At 44.3% G+C, this 18,334-nt stretch overlaps 1 protein-coding gene and 1 non-coding gene across 6 annotated transcripts in view; both read left to right on the top strand.

The window, feature by feature from the left end:
* The first annotated feature begins 3,408 nt into the window (after positions 1-3,408).
* The window catches only part of Ubap2 (ubiquitin associated protein 2), a 112,591-nt gene continuing 97,665 nt past the window's right edge, over positions 3,409-18,334 (top strand). For all 5 annotated transcript variants that reach the window (XM_042696343.1, XM_042696335.1, XM_042696316.1 and 2 more), the window contains exon 1: positions 3,409-3,492. The gene's annotated coding sequence lies outside the window, so the exon portion shown is untranslated. The remainder of the gene's footprint in view (positions 3,493-18,334) is intronic.
* Positions 12,938-13,017, top strand: Trnaa-ugc. The gene has a single exon. It is a non-coding gene; the product is annotated as a tRNA-Ala (tRNA).

Here is an 18,334-nt window from a genome sequence, read left to right as displayed (position 1 = left end):
AAGTGGTAGCACACTAGCCTTGAGCTGAAGAGCTGAGGGACAGTGCCCAGGACCAGAGTTCAGGCCCCACGCCCAGACCCAAAAAAAAAAAAAAAAAGAGTCTCATGGACTTTCCTGCCTGGGCTGGTTTTGAACTACAATCCTCAGAACTCAGCCCCCCTGAGTAGCTAGGATTACAGGCATGAGCCACTAGTGCCTGGCTAATTTAGTTTTAGTTTTTTTTTGTTTTTTTTTGGGGGGGGGGTTGGTCATGGGGCTTGAATTCTGGGCCTGGGCGCTGTCCCTCAGCTCTTCAGCTCAAGGTGAGCGCTCTACCACTTGAGCCACAATGCCACTTTTGGCTTCTCTCTCTCTCTCTTTTTAGTTTTTATCTTATACTCTCCCACACATTTCTATAAAACAAGTATACAAACAGGAGGAAGGCTGAACTGACTAGGCACAATCCTAGCTTACAGCAAAAGAGAAAAGATTAGATATTTTCTAAACCCGAATACACATGATAATAAGTTCTGTTAGAAAGAGGCACAGGTGGAGATTCTTAGACTGAGTTGATGAAAAACAAAAGGATTTCCTTGAAATGAGCAGGACTTTTTAAGTTTTCAAAAGGTAATTTAAAACAGAAAAAAAAAACAGTAATTAGCAAGTTAGTCATTAGTAATGCCCTGCACCAAGCTCAGTAATAAATGAATTCCCTGTCTACCTTACTTAAAATTATTGGCTCCTGCCGGGCGCTGGTGGCTCACGCCTGTAATCCTAGCTACTCAGGAGGCTGAGATCTGAGGATTGCGGTTCAAAGCCAGCCCGGGCAGGAAAGACCGTGAGACTCCTATCTCCAATAAAACACCAGAAAACCAGAAGTGGCGCTGTAGCTCAAGTGGTAGAGCGCTCCCCTTGAGCTGAAGAGCTAAGGGACAGCGCCCAGGCCCAGAGTTCAAGCCCCATGACCGACAAAAAAAAAAAAAAATTATTGGCTCCTATGGATACAAACTGAGTGTGAAAACAATTGTAATATTTGAGATACTTTACAGAATTTTACTAAACTTTCACAAACCAGTGACTTTCCTGCCTGTGCTGGCTTTGAACTGTGATCCTCAGATCTCAGCCTCCTGAGTAGCTAGGATTACAGGCATGAGCTAGTGCCAAGCTACAAACAAGTGATTTTGAAATAAGGCCTGCTGGACTCCAAAATAAGTGGTTTTAAGAGGTCAAGGTTACTGTGTGGGAATACACACACTCTTGCATGTGCACATTATTTTCTTTTGGTGCTAGAGATAGTGTCACTAGGTGCAGGTGAGGGTTCATGAAGTTTCCCTTTGTAAGTAGAGACTCTCTCCACTTAGGGTCCTTCACTTCCACAGAATAAGAATTCCCAGACAAGTCATAATGGTAGGAAAACTTGGGAGGAGCTTTATTGAGTAACTAAGCAAGCAAGCAAGCAATAAGGCAGACAGGCAGAAGGCAGAGGCATACTCTGAGGGTAGGTGCTCTTAAAGAGAGAGGCACTGAGCTTTTATTTTTGTATTTTGCACTGGGGATTGAACGTAGGATGTTGCACTTGCTAGGCAAGCACTTTGCCACTGAGCTACATGCTAGCCGGACCTTGAGTTCCTTTATATCAGGGGTATTTGAACCAGGTTCTGGAACTAGGAATGTGCCCTAATAGTAGAGTGCTTGCCTAGCATGTATGAAGCCCTCGGTTCGATTCATTACCACATACACAGAAAAAGCTGGAAGTGGCACTGTGGCTCAACTGGTAGAATGCTAGCCTTGAGCAAAAGCTCAGGGACAGTGCCCAGGCCGAGTTCAAGCCCTAAGAATGGAAAAAAAAAAAAATCAGCAACAATAAAGGCAAGGTCTGCAAAGATAGGCATTTATGTTGGTGTTAAACTTTTATTACTTGGGCTCAGGGTCTCTCTAAGACTGACCTGTACTTTAAATATTTGATCATTATGTTTGGGCATCCCTTTTAGAAAAGAACTCAATCTGGCCATAAAAGAGATTTTTATCCTTGAGATAAGGAATGCTCCTGTCATAAATCAGACTCATCCTTGATAGAAACCGTGAATTTAGAAGCAAGGAAGATCGTATCTATGTTTCTAAATACAGTTTCTGAATTCATGGCTACTGTTTACCATGCCTCACTTTTCCCTACTCTATCTTGCCTCCATATAGAACCCACCAGGACCTTGTGCATGTTGTGTTCTACCACTGAGCTACATTTCCCGCTCTGGATGGTACCTTTGAGGATCAAATAAAGCCATTCTCCTACAATTACACACTATTATCATTTATGATTAACTCGAGTTAACAGGTTCTTACTGAGAAGTTGGCCATTCAGTTTTCCTAAGCCCCAAACCCCATGTCTCTCAGCCGCTTTCCTTATCATGAAAAGAGGGCCAATCTTAGCTTCAATGCGCTGGTAAAACAAAAACAATTGCATAAACGGTTGACATCGTGTAGGAGTCCTGTGAATGATCTAATCAAGCAGAAGCACCTGGGAGTGCAGAACTCAATCTACTTTCTTTTTTGGTCAGTCTTGGGGCGTAGGTTTCGTCCCTAGTTCCTTCTGCTCAAGGCTGATGTTTACCACTGGAGCCCCAGCTCCACTTCAGGCTCTTTTGATAGTTTATTGGCGATCGGAATCTCGCAGACCCTCAGGTCTCAGCCTCCTGACTAGCTGGGATTTTAGGCTTGGGCCGCCAGCGTTGGGGCCTGAGTGCAGTTTTAGCCAGCCCGAAGTCTCGAGGTCTGGGTTGGGGTGGACGTTCCCGGGCTCGGGGTTCCGCGGCGAGCCGTTAGCGCTTTCCCGCGCCGGGGACAGCGTGAGCTCGAGCCCGGCCACGTGGTAGCAGAGCCCACTCCCCGCCAGGACTACATCTCCCAGTGGGAAGCACGCAGGGACTCCCGGCAGGTGGCACCCGCGGGTGTGAGTCCCGGAAGCCAGCCTAGCGCGCTGGAGGCCCCGGAGCCGCACCGCAAGCGGGAGCGCCAGCCGCGGCGGGCGCCTCGGCAGGGCGGCGCGGTGGGGGTCGTGGTCCCTTCCGGCAACATGGACAGGCCAAGCTTGCCTTGAGTGGTTAGGTCACGTCAGAGACTGCCACCAGGCAGTAGTTTATGCTGCCTCGTGAAGTCATCACCGCGCGACGAGGAACCGGCTGCGCTGCACTTTGGACACTTCGTCTGCAGCAATAACCTCCCTAATTCCGAATGCGAGAAATGCCACACACTCCGCGGCGGGCTGCATCCATCTGTAGTCTCCTCCTCGGCGGCGCGGCTGGCCACGCCCAGTCAGGGGAGCTGCGGGGGGGGGGGGGAGGCTGGGAGGAGGCGGTGCTGCGCACGAGCGACGTGGTGAAGCCCCGCCCCCCAGCGACGTGAAGGTCACGTGACGGGCAGGGTCGCCTCTGCCGCCGCCGCCGCTTTGTAAGAGGCACATTGGCAGGTAACGAGCGGCGGCGGCGGCGGGTCCCGAGTCCAGCAAGAGCAGCAGCGGTAATTGCCACCCTCTCCCCTTTAGGGTCCCGAGCGCCGCAGTCTGAGCTTTTTAGACCTGCGTTCAGGTCCTCTCAACTCCCAACCCCCTTCAGGATTCCTTAGCGCCCACCCCGTGAGGACCGGGCCGAGCTTCCCTGGCTGGCTCCACGCTTCCTTCGTTAGGTCCAGGCCCGGGCACCTTCCTTCCTCCCGTGCTCCAGTCTCCTGGTGCCTCTTCTTCCTGTCTTCCCCCCACCCCCCTCCGAGTGGACCGGGCCGCACCCAGCCCCAGGGGGCGCCTTCCCCTCCCCCCCTTTGGGTTTCAGTCCTGGAGGGTGTGGTTTTTCTCTCCCACCTCCTGGGTTGCTGCCTGTCGCCCGGAGCTCCCCGCCACGCTGTCGTCGCTCCCTTCCCGATCTTCTCGCTCTCACCTCTGGCGTTAGTCCTGAGACTGACCCTCTAAGAACCTCAACTTCGGAGCCTTTCCCAGCTTACCCTGGAGTCCCAGCTCAGTTCCACTTGTCCTTTGCATTCCTTGAGGGGCTTTGGTTTCCGTTTGGACTCAGTTTTCCTCCTTACTCCCGGTTCTTGTAGTCCGGTTGGGTTACTCTATTCTTTAATGTCGGTTTAGAGCGCTTGGTAAACTGTAAGGCGCGCTGTTACAGATTCAAAATGTTTATTCTTTCACTGGTGCATTACAACTCAGTGTTCTTAGCCACTCACTTCACTCCACTAGGTTTTCCCACCTCCCTCCGTGGAGTATTAAGTTTAAATAGTTACCCAGGCATCTGGAGAGTCACCACGCTGGTCTCTTACCCATGTTCTCTCTAGGGATTGATTCTGTAGTTCCTGTTATTTCTTGGTTGACATAATCCTGTAGTTGATTACCCACTCTTGGATGTTATTTCTACCTATGTCCAAGGAATACAATCTACCAATATTTAGGTTTACTTTGTTTCACATCCATGTATCCTAACTACTGAGAAGAGTTTCTCCTTTCCTCTAGACAGGTTTTTGCTTTGTAGCCCAGGTGGGTCTTGAATTCATTATGTAGCTCACACTCACTTCCAGCTCTGTCCTCAGCTGCTGGAATACAGGTGTGTACTACCATGCCAAGCCTACAGTTAACTTGTTCAGTGAACACTTCATACATTTTTCCCTTAACACTATTCATGCATTTTCTCTTACATTTGAAGGCTTTTTAAATTAACCCTTGCTTAGTATGTTCCTCACGTTTTCCTATGAATTATGTGCCCTTTTCATTGTTAGTTTCTCACAAATGGAAAGAAGGTGAACATTATATCTAGCCTTTTATAGTTTAGGTAGTTGATGGTTATGTTGGTCTCTGTAATCTTAGAACAGGGGATGAATTCTTCCGTCTTAGCGATGGGCCAGTAACAATTCCTACCTGCCTGTAGGGCCTGCCTCTTGGCTAGGGTCTGTGGCTGTAAAGGTTTCTCTTAGCAGAGATCTCAGTTTCCTGCATAATTTTTGTGCTTAGTGTCAAGGTATTCTCCCTGATTTTCTGACTTCTGGGTGAGTCACAGGTGTTGTAGGAGACCTCCTCCCCACTCCCACTCACTGTGTTCTCACATCCTTTTATTTTCCCCATTTGCTTCCTTGATACCGCTGACCCTGAATAATTAAGAAACATTTCAGAGAAGGGAGATTTTTGAAATATGGCTGGAAGTGGTGGCATGAGAGAGAATGAGGCCATGGAAAAGGATTGTGATAATTGCCTCTCCTGACTGTTTCCTGCTGCTCTGGTTTCCTCTGGCCTCTTTAAATGTGGGCTGGATCAGCAGTAGTCACATGGAGCTTTCCTTAGATCTATACTGGAACAACAACACCTTGGCCTGCCTTCCTGGTAATTGGTAATTGGTGGAGCCTGTGCAGTATTTAGCGGGAGTATCTTTTTTGGGTAATAGTTTGAGTGACTTTTATTATTTATGGAGAAATGGGAGAGAGCATTGTCATGAGAGTGGATTTATTTCAGTATGCACTTTTTTTTTTCTTTTCTTTTTTGTGGTTGCTCAAGGCCTTGGGGTTTCTAAACAGACACTATATCATTTGAGCCACTCTCTGCCAACTCTCTGAATTGTAATTCTCAAGATAGGGTCTCGCATTATTATGTTTGGGCTAGCCTGGACTGAGTCTCCTATTTATGCTTCCCTTTGTCACTGGAATGACTGGCAGGAAACACCACACCCAGTGGTTGATTGAGATGGAGTCTCAAGAACTTTTATGCCTGGGCTGGCCTTGAACTGAGATCCCCAGATCTCCTCAAAACATGCTAAAATTCCACGTTTGAGTCACCATGAGCTCTGTGTGTGTGTGTGTGTGTGTGTGTAGTCTTTTTTTTTGAGACACAGCTTTGCTCTGGTTTAGGCTGACCTGAAATTCTAGCTCCTCTTGCCTCAACCCCCTATTAGAGATTAAAAGCATGCACCATGCCTGATCAAAGGAAGTCTTAGTAGCTCATCATTTAAAAAAGGATTGGGGACCAAGTGTGGTTAGCCTGGGCTACATGGATAAGCCCTAACTCAAAAAAGTTATGTATATTTTCTTTGTTATAATAGGACTTTTACTGGGGGAAGGTAAGGTTATGTTGAATGGCTAATTCTTGCTCAAAAGAAGCTGTGCATGAATTCATAGGTAGGGAAGATTCTCTGCTCTTGACTGTTTCATTTGTGTTTGTGTCTTCTTGCGAGGTAACCCAGGTTGTCAGCAAATACCAGGTCATTCTTAGTTGTTATTTTGAGTAAATGGAGTGTCCTTAAAAGATAAATATTACAGCACCCATGGTGTTGATGGTAAGCTAGTAATCTCTGATAAATATTCCAGCACCCATGGTGTTGATGGTAAGCTAGTAAGCTGTTTTTGTTGCTGTTTGTAAAATGAAGAGTAGAGATGAACTTAAAGACAGATTTGTCCATTTCCCCATGTAAGCCTCTGGTAGATTTTAAAATATTTTTTACTCCAACTACCAACTATCCAGTTTTTCTTTCTTTCCTTTTTTTGGGTCTGGTCATGGAGCCTGAACTCTGGGCCTGGGCGCTGTCACTCAGCTCTTCAGCTCAAGGCGAGTGCTCTACCACTTGAGCCACAGCACCACTTCTGGCTTTTTTCTTTTTGCTTATGTGGTCCTGAGGAATCAAACCCAGGGCTTCATGCATGCAAGGCAAGCGCTCTACCGCTGAGCTACCTTCCCAGCCCCCAGTTTTTTTCTTTTTGAAGTTAAAGAAACAGATCTTTCAGTTTCCACAATTGGAATATAAACCGCTTTTGCTGATATTTTCCTACGTTTTCCCCCCTTGATTGTGTTTCTCCCAAACTTAGTGTATACCCTATGCTTTCTCTTTTACTTATTTTTGGTATTGGGGATTGTATTGATGGCCTCACAAGTGCTAAGTATGTGGTCCAACATTGAGTTATACCCTTAGTTCTTTGTACTATTTAAAGAAAGGAAGTTATTTTAGTTCAGGAATTTTCTGATTTTTGGCATTGAAGGCCAGGGTTGTGCATTTCTGGCATGGACTATAGTTACAGTTGTAGTTGATTTGTTTCAGTTTTTCAGGAGATATCTCTCCCTCTCTCCCTCCCTTCTTTACTCCCTCCCTCCCTCCCTCCCTCCCTCTCTCTCTCCCTCTCTCCCTCTCTCCTCTCCTTCTCTTCCTCTCTCCTCCTCTCCCCCTCTCCCCCTCTCCCCCCCCTCCCCCCCCCCTCCTTTCTCCATACACAGAGAACAGTACTGGGGTTTGAACTCAGAGCTTTGCACTTCATAAGTTAGCAGTCTCCCACTTAAGCTACACTTCCAGCCCCACATAACTCATTTTCATACTAAATGAGTTCATTGACTTGGAACCTAATTAAATATTTGAAATTGAGGAACAAAAAAGTACTTGCATTAAAGGATTGGGTTTTTCCTAAGACTAGGCTATGTTCTTTTGAAAATTGTTAGGAATGTTTGTGTGGGGGTAATAACTCAGTGATAGAACTCCTGGGATTTATGCAAGAAGTTCTAGGTTCAGTCCCCAGTACTGCAATTTTTCTTTTTAAAGGAATGTGTAGTTCCCCCGCCCTCCAATTTGGTACTTTAAAAATTATTGTAGAAGCCAGGTGCAGTTGGCTCATGCTTGTAACCCTAGATACTCAGGAGACTTAAGATCTGAGGATCACGGTTCAAAGCCAGCACAGACAGAAAAGTCTATGAGATATGTGTGTTTGTTGTGGAGCCTGGGTGCCTTCCCTGAGCGTTTTTACTCAAAGCTAGTCCTCTACCACTTTGAGCCATAATTCCACTTCTGGTTTTCTGGTGGTTAATTGAAGATAAGAGTTTCATGGACTTTCTTGCCCAGACTACTGGATTACAGGGGCGAGCCACTAGAACCCTGCTTGCCCAGCTTGGTTTGTTGGGGAAAATCTTATCTCTCATTAATCACAAAGCCAGAAGTGGAGCTGTGACTCAAGTGGTAGAGCCCAAGTCTTGAGCCAAAGGAACTCAGGGACAGCACCCAGGTTTTCATTTGGATTTACACTCTCTCTCTCTCTCTCTCTCTCTGTAGGAATGCTATATGAGGTCTAAAACTTAAAAAAAAATTAGTTGAGAATACTTTCAGTGATTTTTTTTTTTCTTGGAGAATATTTCATTTGGATTTTAATCTTCTGTGACTTTCCTGATAGTGTTATTTACTTGTCTCTAGCTAAGCTATCACATGGGTACTTCCTCAATTTAAGCTCTGTTGTATATACATGATCCAATAGATCATCTTTTAAAAGAATTTATGTAAGCTTTTTTTAATGTTTCAATCTGCTCATCAAATTAATCATAAGTATACTTACTGAAATTTTGGAGGCAGAGAAATGCTTCTTGTTAATGTCTATTTCTCTCTGTACCTTCTTTAATTCTAGCCTTTACTCTTTTCTCTCTTTTTTGTGCCTTCATCTCATTTACAATAACACTGAATAATCACTAACTTTCAGTTGAGGTTATTGTGGACCCCTGTTTCTTTGGAATTTTTTCCCCCAGTGTTGAGGATTTCAACAAGGTTTTTGTGTATGTGAGGGCCAGGCACTCTTGCTACTAAACTACATCCTCAGCCCTGCAAAGTGGGCTTCTGGCTCTGTTAGCTGTCACCATAATATATTGCTTCCCAGGCAAATGTAATAAAACCTAAAATACCTTTAGAACCTCAGACTTGAGCAAGGTGTTTAGGGCTACCTGTATTATGTATGCATACCTGGCTGGATTGGGTGCATTCTGAAGGGTGAAGTTTTTGGCCCTGTCAAATTCTTAAACAAGAATACTGGGTATGCTGGGGTGGCTCAGGCCTGTAATCTTAGCTACTCAGGAGGCTAAGATCTGAGGATTGCAGTTTTAAAGCCAGCCTGGGCAGGAAAGTCAATGAGACTCTTATCTCTCCCATTAACCACCAGAAAGGTGGAAGTGGCGCATTGGCTCAAGTGGTAGAGTGCTCGCCTTGAAGAGCTGTGGGACAGTGTCCAGGCCCAGAGTTCAAGCCCCATGACTGACCAAAAAAAAAACCCCCCAAACCAAAACCTTCCCCCTCCCAGCCCAACCAAAAGAAAAATGCAAGTTTAGTGTCTGGAAACATAGTATAGCCTGCAGGAGATCTGGAGTTCAACCCTAATATTACAAGCCAAGAAACAACAATAAAAACAACCCCCCAAAACAAACCAATTTAACTGAAGTAGGGATTAGAAGTCTATTTCGGGTTGATTAGAAAATCTAGTACTGAGTAGTTTTCTAGTAGCTTAGTGTACTTGCTAAGCATGCTTAAGGTCCTGAGTTCATTCTTTACACAGGAAAAAAAAAATTTTTTTCTCACTAGGCCCCTACCTTCTTAAATTAATGTATAAGTGTCCACTTTAGAGTTCTATTTATGCAAAAAATTTGTTTCTGTTTGCAATGCTATGACTTGAACCCAGGGCTTTCCTAAGTTCCTAGTGTTTACTACTGAGCCTTAGCCTCTGGAATGGGCTTTCATTCAGGCCATCAGGCATTATTTTACCTAGGAAAATAACCTTAGAAAATTAGAGAAAGCAAGGGGCTGGGAAGGTGGCTTAGTGGTAGAGGGCTTGCCTTGCATGCCTGAGGCCCTGGGTTTGATTCCTCAGCACCACATAAACAAAAAGAAAAAAGCCAGAAGTGGCGCTGTGGCTCAAGTGGTAGAGCACTAGCCTTGAGCTGAAGAGCTGAGAGATAGCATCCAGGCCCAGAGTTCAGGCCCCACGACTGGACAAAATAAAAAAAAGAAAAGAAAAAAAAGAAAATTAGAGAAAACAAAACATGATCATGATAATAAAAATACTGCATGGTTTAAGATTTTAGTATAGGTCCTTATTTTTTTACATAAAGTATATACTCATTAAAAAAACCCTAAAACTGGTCTTCATGAGTGCTAGGCAAGCAGGCTACTTCTCAGCTTCATCCCAGCCCTGTACTTTTGACAAAAGTGGGATCGTATTTGCTGATTTTTATTGAAAAATAACAGCATACAAATAGTAGAAGTTACATAAGTTAAAAAAAAGTATGTAGAACTTTAAAAAGCAATAAATGAACAGCCAGAAAATTGAATATTAAAATATCTGGAAATATAGTTACACCATCTCCCATGATACTTCTTTCCATTTTCCAGAGGTGACCTCTACATTTTGTGTTTATTATTTTTGTGCTGGGACCTCACTAATGCTGAGTAGTCACTACCGCTGAGCTGCACCCCCAGCTCTTCCATATTCTTTTTTTTTTTTTTGGTCCAGTTGTAGGGCCTGAACTCTGGGCCTGCACGCTGTCCCTCAGCTCTTCAGCTCAAGGCTAGTGCTTTACCACTTGAGCCACAGTGCCACTTCTGTCTTTTTCTGCTTATGTGGTGCTGAGGAATGGAACCCAGGGCCTCATGCATGCAAGGCAAGTGCTCTACCGCTGAGCCACCTTCCCAGCCCCTCTTCCATATTCTTTTTTTTTTTTTTTTTTTTGTCGGTCGTAGGGCTTGAACTCTGGGCCTGGGCGCTGTCCCTCAGCTCTTCAGCTCAAGGCGAGTGCTCTACCACTTGAGCTACAGCGCCACTTCCGGTTTTCTGGTGGTTTATTGGAGATAGGAGTCTCACGGTCTCTCCTGCCCGGGCTGGCTTTGAACCGCGATCCTCAGATCTCAGCCTCCTGAGTAGCTAGGATTACAGGCGTGAGCCACCAGCGCCCGGCTCTTCCATATTCTTTACTGGAGTCACTACTTAATATTTTGTCCCCCCTTCTTTTTTCTTTGAGACAAGGTGTCACTATATAGCCCAGGCTGGTCTCAGACTTCTGGGCTGAAGTGATACCCCTGTTTCAGCTTTTGGAGTACTATAAGATTATAAGCATGTATCACTGCAGTAGACATAGTTTTGAGACTAAATGATTTGACAATGTAGTGTAATCATTTTGATGTTTACATCCAAATAGTTCCTTAGGAACTTATATAGAGACTTTCTCTACAACAAAAAGCTCACAATGATGTCTTAACTAGGAAATAGGTAATGATTTAATTATATGTGTTTATGTATAGATGTGAATCATGTATAGATGTATCTGTAATCTATATGATACTGATATACATAGATCTATGTATCATATCTAATACATATATTTATTGCCTGAAAAATAGCTCCCTCTTTTTTTTTTTTCTTTTGCCAGTCTTGGGGATTGTACTCAGGGCCTGGTCACTGTCCCTGAGCTTCTTCTTTTGCTCAAGGCTACACTCTTATCACTTGAGCCACAGTGTCACTTCTGGCTTTTTCTGTTTGGTAGTACTGAGGAATTGAACCCAGGGCTGCATGAATGCAAGGCAAGCACTCTACCACTAAGTCACATTCCCAGCCATCCCTCCCCCCTCCCCCCTTTTTTTTTAATGATTGGTCCTGGGGTTTGAATCCAAGGCTTTGTGCTTTTGCTAAACAGGTGCTCTGCCACTTGAGTCAAAATAAATTAATTAAAAAATAAAAATAAAACTGATCTGTACTGAAATATTAGGATACAGCAGTAATCCCAGCTATTTAGGAGGCTGAGATTTGAGGACTGCAGTTCAAAGCCAGCCCATACAAGAAAAACCTGTGATTTCCTTATCTCCAATTACTCACCTTCTCCCCCCCCCCCCCACCATCCCCCCATACCCCCATGCCAGAAGTGGAGCTGTGACTCAAGTAGTAGAGTACAAGCCTTGAGCACAAAAGCTCAGGGACAGTGCTGGGGCCCTGAGTTCAAGCCCCAGTGTTCAAACCCCAGACCAGCACACACACAAAATAATGCTATGTGCTTTATCCTAATATTGCTGTACAGTTTTATTTTTATTTTTTTATTTTATTTATTTATTTATTTTTGGTCTGGTTGTGGGGTCTGAACTCTGGGCCTGGGCACTGTCCCTCAACTCTTCAGCTCAAGGCTAGCGCTCTACCACTCGAGCCACAGCGCCACTTCCGGCTTTTTTCTTTTTGCTTATGTGGTGCTGAGGAATCGAACCCAAGGCCTCATGCATGCAAGACAAGAGTTTTACCACTGAGCCACCTTCCCAGCCCCTTTATTTTTATTTTTTAATTAATTTATTTTTACTGGTCGTGGGGCCTGAACTCTGGGCCTGGGTGCTGTCCCTCAGCTCTTCAGCTCAAGGCTACTAGCACTCTATTCTTGAGCCACAGTGTCACTTCCGGCTTTTTTTGCTTATGTGGTGCTGAGGAATCGAACCCAGGGCCTCATTCATGCAAAGCAAGCACTCTGCCACTGAGCCACTTTCCCAGCCCCCAGATCCCGTGTTTTGAAACAATGATGGAAATCTTTTTTTAGCCTGGTGCTTCTGGTTCTTACCTGTAATCCTAGGTTGTTAAAACACTTGAATTTTGTATTCATAATTCAATTTTATTAGAATTTGCTGTCTGTCTTTTCCTTTCTCTCCCCTCCTTTCTTCTGGGAATAGAACCCAAAATTTAGTGAGTGCTGGGTAAGAGCTGTACCCGGTAGCCATATTCCCAACCTTGCAGCTATTTTAATTAGCATATGATAACTATCTCTTTTTTGTCCTTGGCTGATAGTATCTTTGTGGAACTGTGCGAAAGAGTGTTTTTTCCCCCTTCCTGTTTGGAAGGTTGGTCAATCCTTGGCCTCTTGGCGTCAAACACCAGATTTCTTTTGTCTCAGTTCTCTGAGGAACTGGGGCTGCAGGTGTGCAGCACCATACCTGGCCTAAAAATTTTTTTTCTTCCATAAGAAAAAGTCTCAGATCTTTCTTCCCAGTCAAGATTTTGTTTTATTTTTCACTTTATTTGTTTGTTTGTTTTGACAGTCCTGGGCAAACTCGTCCTAGGCACTATTCTTGAGCTTCTTTTTGCTCATGACTAGAGCTCTACCACTTGGGCCACACCACCACTTCTGGCTTTCTCGGGGTTAATTGGAGATAAGAATCTCACAGTGGGGGCTGGGAAGTTGGCTCAGTGGTAGAGCACTTGCCTTGCATGCATGAGGCCCTGGGTTCGATTCCCAGCACCACATAAGCAAAAATAAAAAAAAGCCAGAAGTGCGCTGTGGCTCAAGTGGTAGAGCGCTAGCCTTGAGCTGAAGAGCTGAGGGACAGCACCCAGGCCCAGAGTTCAGGCCCCACGACCAGACCCCCCCCGCCCCCCCCCCAAAAAAAAAATCTCACAGGGACTTTCCTGCTTGGGATGGCTTTGAACCTTGATCCTCAGATCTCAGCCTCCTGAGTAGCTAGGATTATAGGTGTGAGCCACCTACTCCCGGCTGTTCTGCTGGCTTTGAACCAAAATCCTTTGATGTTATCTTCCTAGTAACTTGGGGCCACAAGAATGAGCCTCGTGTCTTAACCTTCACCCTTCATACACGCCACCCCCCCCCCCCCCCCCCCCCCCCCCGCTTTGGTTGTGAGGTGAGGTTGGAACTCAGGGCCTGTGCATTATCTCTGAGTGTTTTCGCTCAAGGCTAGCTCTCTTAACATTTTGGGTCACAACTCCACTTCCAGTTTTCTGGTGGTTAATTGGAAATAAGAGCTGGCTTCAAACCACAATCTTCAGATTTCAGCCTCTTGAGCAGCTGGGATTACAGTGTGAGCCACCAAGGCTCTACCACTGAGCCACCTTCCCAGCCCCACTTAGCAACTTTTCTGATATACATACCCTGAGCGATTTCTCAGGTGTTCTTAAAGTGAGCATGAAGATTTGAAACTCTTGATTTGCATGATTTTTGTGGGGTTTACTGTGTCAAGAGAGTAGCAAACTGTTTTTGCAGGTCACCTCAGGCTACTTACAGGAAGAGGAAGAGAAGGTTCCTGGGATAATTCATGGGAACTCCTCACCCCTATTTCTATTTTTAATTTTTTTTTTTTTTGGAGACAGGATCTTGGTATGTAGTCTTAAGACAGCTTGGAATATGCTGTATAACCCAGTATGGCTTTGAGTCATACTTTAGCTTCCCAAGTGCTGGGATTATAGGTATATGTCACTACACTATAATATATTGTTTAAATATCAATTACTTGGTATAATGTTTCTTTGAATTACTAGAGAGCGGACCATCCCATGACAATTCTTTTTCTTACTTTTTTTTTTGTTATTAGCTTCATTAGTTATACAGAATGGGATAAAAATTCTTAGTTTTAAAACTTGAGCTTGGAGAGCTTGGGGCTTGGGAAGGTAGCTCAGTGGTAGAGTGCTTGCCTTATATGCATGAGGCTGGGTTCCATTCCTTAGCACTACATAAACAGAAAAAGCTGGAAGTGATGTTGCGGCTCAACTGGTAGAGCACTAGCCTTGAGTTGAAGAGCTGAGGGACGGCGCCCAGGCCCAGAGTTCAGCCCCATGACTGGCAAAAAAAAAAAAAAAAAGAAGCCAAAAAACCCCAAACAAAAAAACTAGTTTAGCTTAATTTATGGAATTGTAACTCCTTTTACAATTACTTTTAATAGAGTATCTTTAATTAAAAAAACCTTGAGCTGGGCTTGGAAGTTGGCTCAGTGGTAGAGTGCTTGCTTGTATGCATGAGGCCCTGGGTTCGATTCCTCAGCACCACATAAGCAAAAAGAAAAAAGCCGGAAGTGGCGCTGTGGCTCAAGTGGTAGAGCGCTAGCCTTGACCTGAAGAGTTGAGGGACAGCGCCCAGGCTCAGAGTTCAGGCCCCATGACTGGACCCCAAAAAAACAAAACAAAACAAAAAACAAAAAAACCTTGAGCTTATTGAGTAACCTTTCAATTTATGATTGGAAGTGTTAATAGTGGAAAAATATTCCTGTGTATTGCAGAACAGTCCATGTCTTGCAGAAATTAAAAACCTTATTCATTAAAAATAAGCCATTAATTATTTTATTAGCACAGAGGAGAGTGTTTTTTTTTTTTTTGTGGCGGATGGTGGAGTTTGTCGGTCGTGGCCTGAACTCTGGTCCTGGGCTCTGTCCTTCAGGTCTTCAGCTCAAGGCTAGTGCTCTACCAGTTGAGCCACAGTACCACTTCTGGCTTTTTCTGCTTATGTGGTACTGAGAAATAGAAAACCCAGGGCCTCATGCATGCAGGGCAAGCACTCTACCACTGAGCCACCTTCTCAGCCCAGGAGTGTTCATTTTTAGAGACTATCCAGAGGTTCCAGCTATAACGGAATATAGTAGCACAATGGGATATATCTAAACAAAGATATTCTAACAGTCTGGCCAGCTGTGGAACAAACAACAAAGATTTTTATTTGGATGACAGACCGTGTTACTAGTTGCATAGCTTAATAAATATGCTAAAAGTATTTAATTATATACACTTGTGGATGAATTTTTTGGTATGCTAGACCTCAGTAAAATGACTCAATTATTTTCTTTTTAGAATGATGTTTTGGAATAAGCAGACTACATAGGAAACAATGTATACTACTGCCTTTTGGGGAAACTTAGTATTTGAAGCACATTATCTTGTTTGCTGCTCCCCACAGGCTTGGAAAACAGTGAAGTATTTGGCCAAGGTTATCTAATCTCAAAATTCATAGATTTCATATCTGTCTGATTGCTAAACCTGTGCTGTTAATCACACTACTGTACTACTTTGACTATCAGAAGTACTGCTGTTTGCGAATATAGCCTGGTGTTAGCTGTGTCAGGAAGTATTAAGCAAGAGAGAAAAATTAACATGCTTGTAATGTAAAAGGTAAAGCTTCAAACTAGATGAGGAACTGGATTGAGATACAGAAGTGGGACTCTAGAACCCCTTGGGAGTGCCACTAGAATGGTTTAACTTTTATCCATTTTTTAAAAAATGCTGAGGTTTAGTCAGATTTGTTTAATTTTGTGGGGTTTTTGTCTTGTTTTAAACCATGCTTTTTTTTTTTTTTTTTTTCCATTCTGATTTTAGTAGCTGTTCAAATCAGCACAGTGAACTGACTTTTAAGCCCTCTGACAATTTAGATGTGTTCTATGAGGAGGTCAGGCACACAACACTGAGAAGTGTTTTATTTATTTATTTATTTTTATTTTAGTTTATTTTTTGTCAGTTATGGGGCCTGAACTCTGGGCCTGGGTGCTGTCCCTCAGCTCTTCAGCTCAAGCTAGTGCTCTACCACTTGAGCCACAGTGCCACTTCCGGTTTTTTCTGCTCCTGTGGTGCTGAGGAATCAAACCCAGGGCCTCATGCATGCAAGGCAAGCACTCTACCACTGAGCCACTTCCCAGCCTAAAATGTTTTATTTTTGCATACTACAAAAAGAGAGAAGTCTCTAAAGTTATACTCATGACCCAGTCTGCTTTATAGTATACCTATTATACTTTGTGTGTGTGTGTGTGTGTGTGTGTGTGTGTGTGTGTGTGTGTGAGAGAGAGAGAGAGAGAGAGAGAGAGAGAGAGAGAGAGAGAGAGAAAACACTGGGGCTTAAACTCAAGGTCTTACACTATTGCTGGATTTTTTTCCTCTCACAGCTGACATTCTATTACTTGAGCCATGACACCACCTGGCATTTTTGCTGCTTAATTGGAGATAGAGTTGCTCTCAAGATTTTTCTGCCAGGCTGGCTTTGAACTTCAGTCTTTAGATCTCAGCCTCCTGAATAAGTGGGATTACATGTGTGAGCCATTAGCACCTAGCCATACATCCTTTTACACCCCATGTTGCTGGGGATTGTCCTAGGACTTTGTCTGCCATAAGTTCTATACTGTTGAGCTACTCACCCACTGATAGACACTAGTATATTCAGTGATTACAAAGTACTCCAGTTCTTTATTTGTGTGTGGTGTTTGAAATAGAATCCAGAGACTAAAGCATGTTCTACCACTGAGCTATATACCCTGAACAAAAATGTCCCAATTATTATTGATGTCATGTAGAAATAAGTAGCGTTCACACTGAGGAACAGGAAATGAGAGAATGGAGAGTGTGGCCAGTGCTGTTGAGAAAATGTGCCTGGAGAAGATAGAGGCAAAAAAGCAGGTATAGGGGCTGGGAAGGTGGCTCAGTGGTAGAGTGCTTGCCTTGTGAGCATGAGGCCCTGGGTTCGATTCCTCAGCATCACATAAGCAGAAAAAGTGGGAAGTGGCGCTGTGGCTCAAGTGGTAGAGCACTAGCCTTGAGCTGAAGAGCTGAGGGATAGCGCCTATGCCCAGAGTTCAGGCCCCATGACTGACAAAACAAAAAAAGGTGTAATTTGGGATAATGGCAAGGTTGAATAAAGTGTTGGGAATAGGGAATAGGAAAGTGTTGGCAGTATTATTAGCAAAGTAAACTGTATACTTTACTAGCAGTTTTATAATTGAGAGGTCAGGCAGGTAAATAGGGCATGAAAACAGTATAATAGAGGAGACAGTTACTGATATTGTGGTTGATTAAAATATTATTCCAGGGTTATATATGTGACAAACTGACATAATCAAAACTCATACTGTGGGCTGAGAAGGTGGCTTAGTGGTAGAGTGCTTGCCTTGCATGCATGAGGCCCTAGGTTCAATTCCTCAGCACTACATAAGCAGAAAAAAGCTGGAAGTGGCATTGTGGCTCAAGGAGTAGGGTGCTAGCTTTGAGCTGAAGAGCTGAGGGGGGGGGCCAGGCCCAGAGTTCAGCCCCCACAACCAACCAGAACTAAACAAAACAAAAAAAAATACTGTAACTGGGCCCTGGTGGCTCACGCCTGTAATCCTAGCTACTCAGAAGCCTGAGCTCTGAGGATCTCTGTTTGAAACCGGCCCAGGCAGAAAACTTCCTGTGTGATTTCTCTAACCACTCAAAAACTGTAAGTGGGGCTGGGAAGGTGGCTCAGGGGTAGAGCACTTGCCTTGCATTCATGAGGCCCTGGGTTCGATTCCTCAGTACCACATAAGCAGAAAAAAAAAAGTCGGAAGTGGCACTGTGGCTCAAGTGGTAGAGCGCTAGCCTTGAGCTGAATAGCTGAGGGACAGTGCCCAGAGTTCAGACCCCACGACCAGACCCCCAAAAAAACAAAACTGTAAGTGGTGCTGTGGCTTAGGTGGTAGAACGCTAGCCTTGAGCACAAAGAGGCTCAGCCACAGTGCCCAGGCCCTGAGCTCAAGCCCCACACCTGACAAAAACAAACCCTCATTGGACATTGTATCAGGCTTCTGTAATCCCAGCTACTTGTGGAGTCTCAGAGTAGAGGATCACATGAACCCAGGAGTTCAAAGGAAGCTTTGAGAACTACTGAAAACAAGACTATAAATTTGGTACTTTATGTACAAGGATTGAAGTTATAGTTCAGTGATGGAACACATGTTGAACACGTTTATTAGCATGTACAAGGTTCTATACCTAGCACCAAAACCTCAATGAGTAGTGTATAATGTTGAGAGCTGTTTATTCCTAAAAAGACTACCACTGAATTATATAT

The sequence above is a fragment of the Dipodomys spectabilis genome, unplaced genomic scaffold (genome assembly GCF_019054845.1).
Source record: "Dipodomys spectabilis isolate Male_0828 unplaced genomic scaffold, ASM1905484v1 ptg000006l, whole genome shotgun sequence".
Lineage (NCBI taxonomy): Eukaryota > Metazoa > Chordata > Mammalia > Rodentia > Heteromyidae > Dipodomys > Dipodomys spectabilis.
Note: the sequence above shows the minus strand (reverse complement) of the source record. Positions and strands in the feature narration are given on the sequence as shown.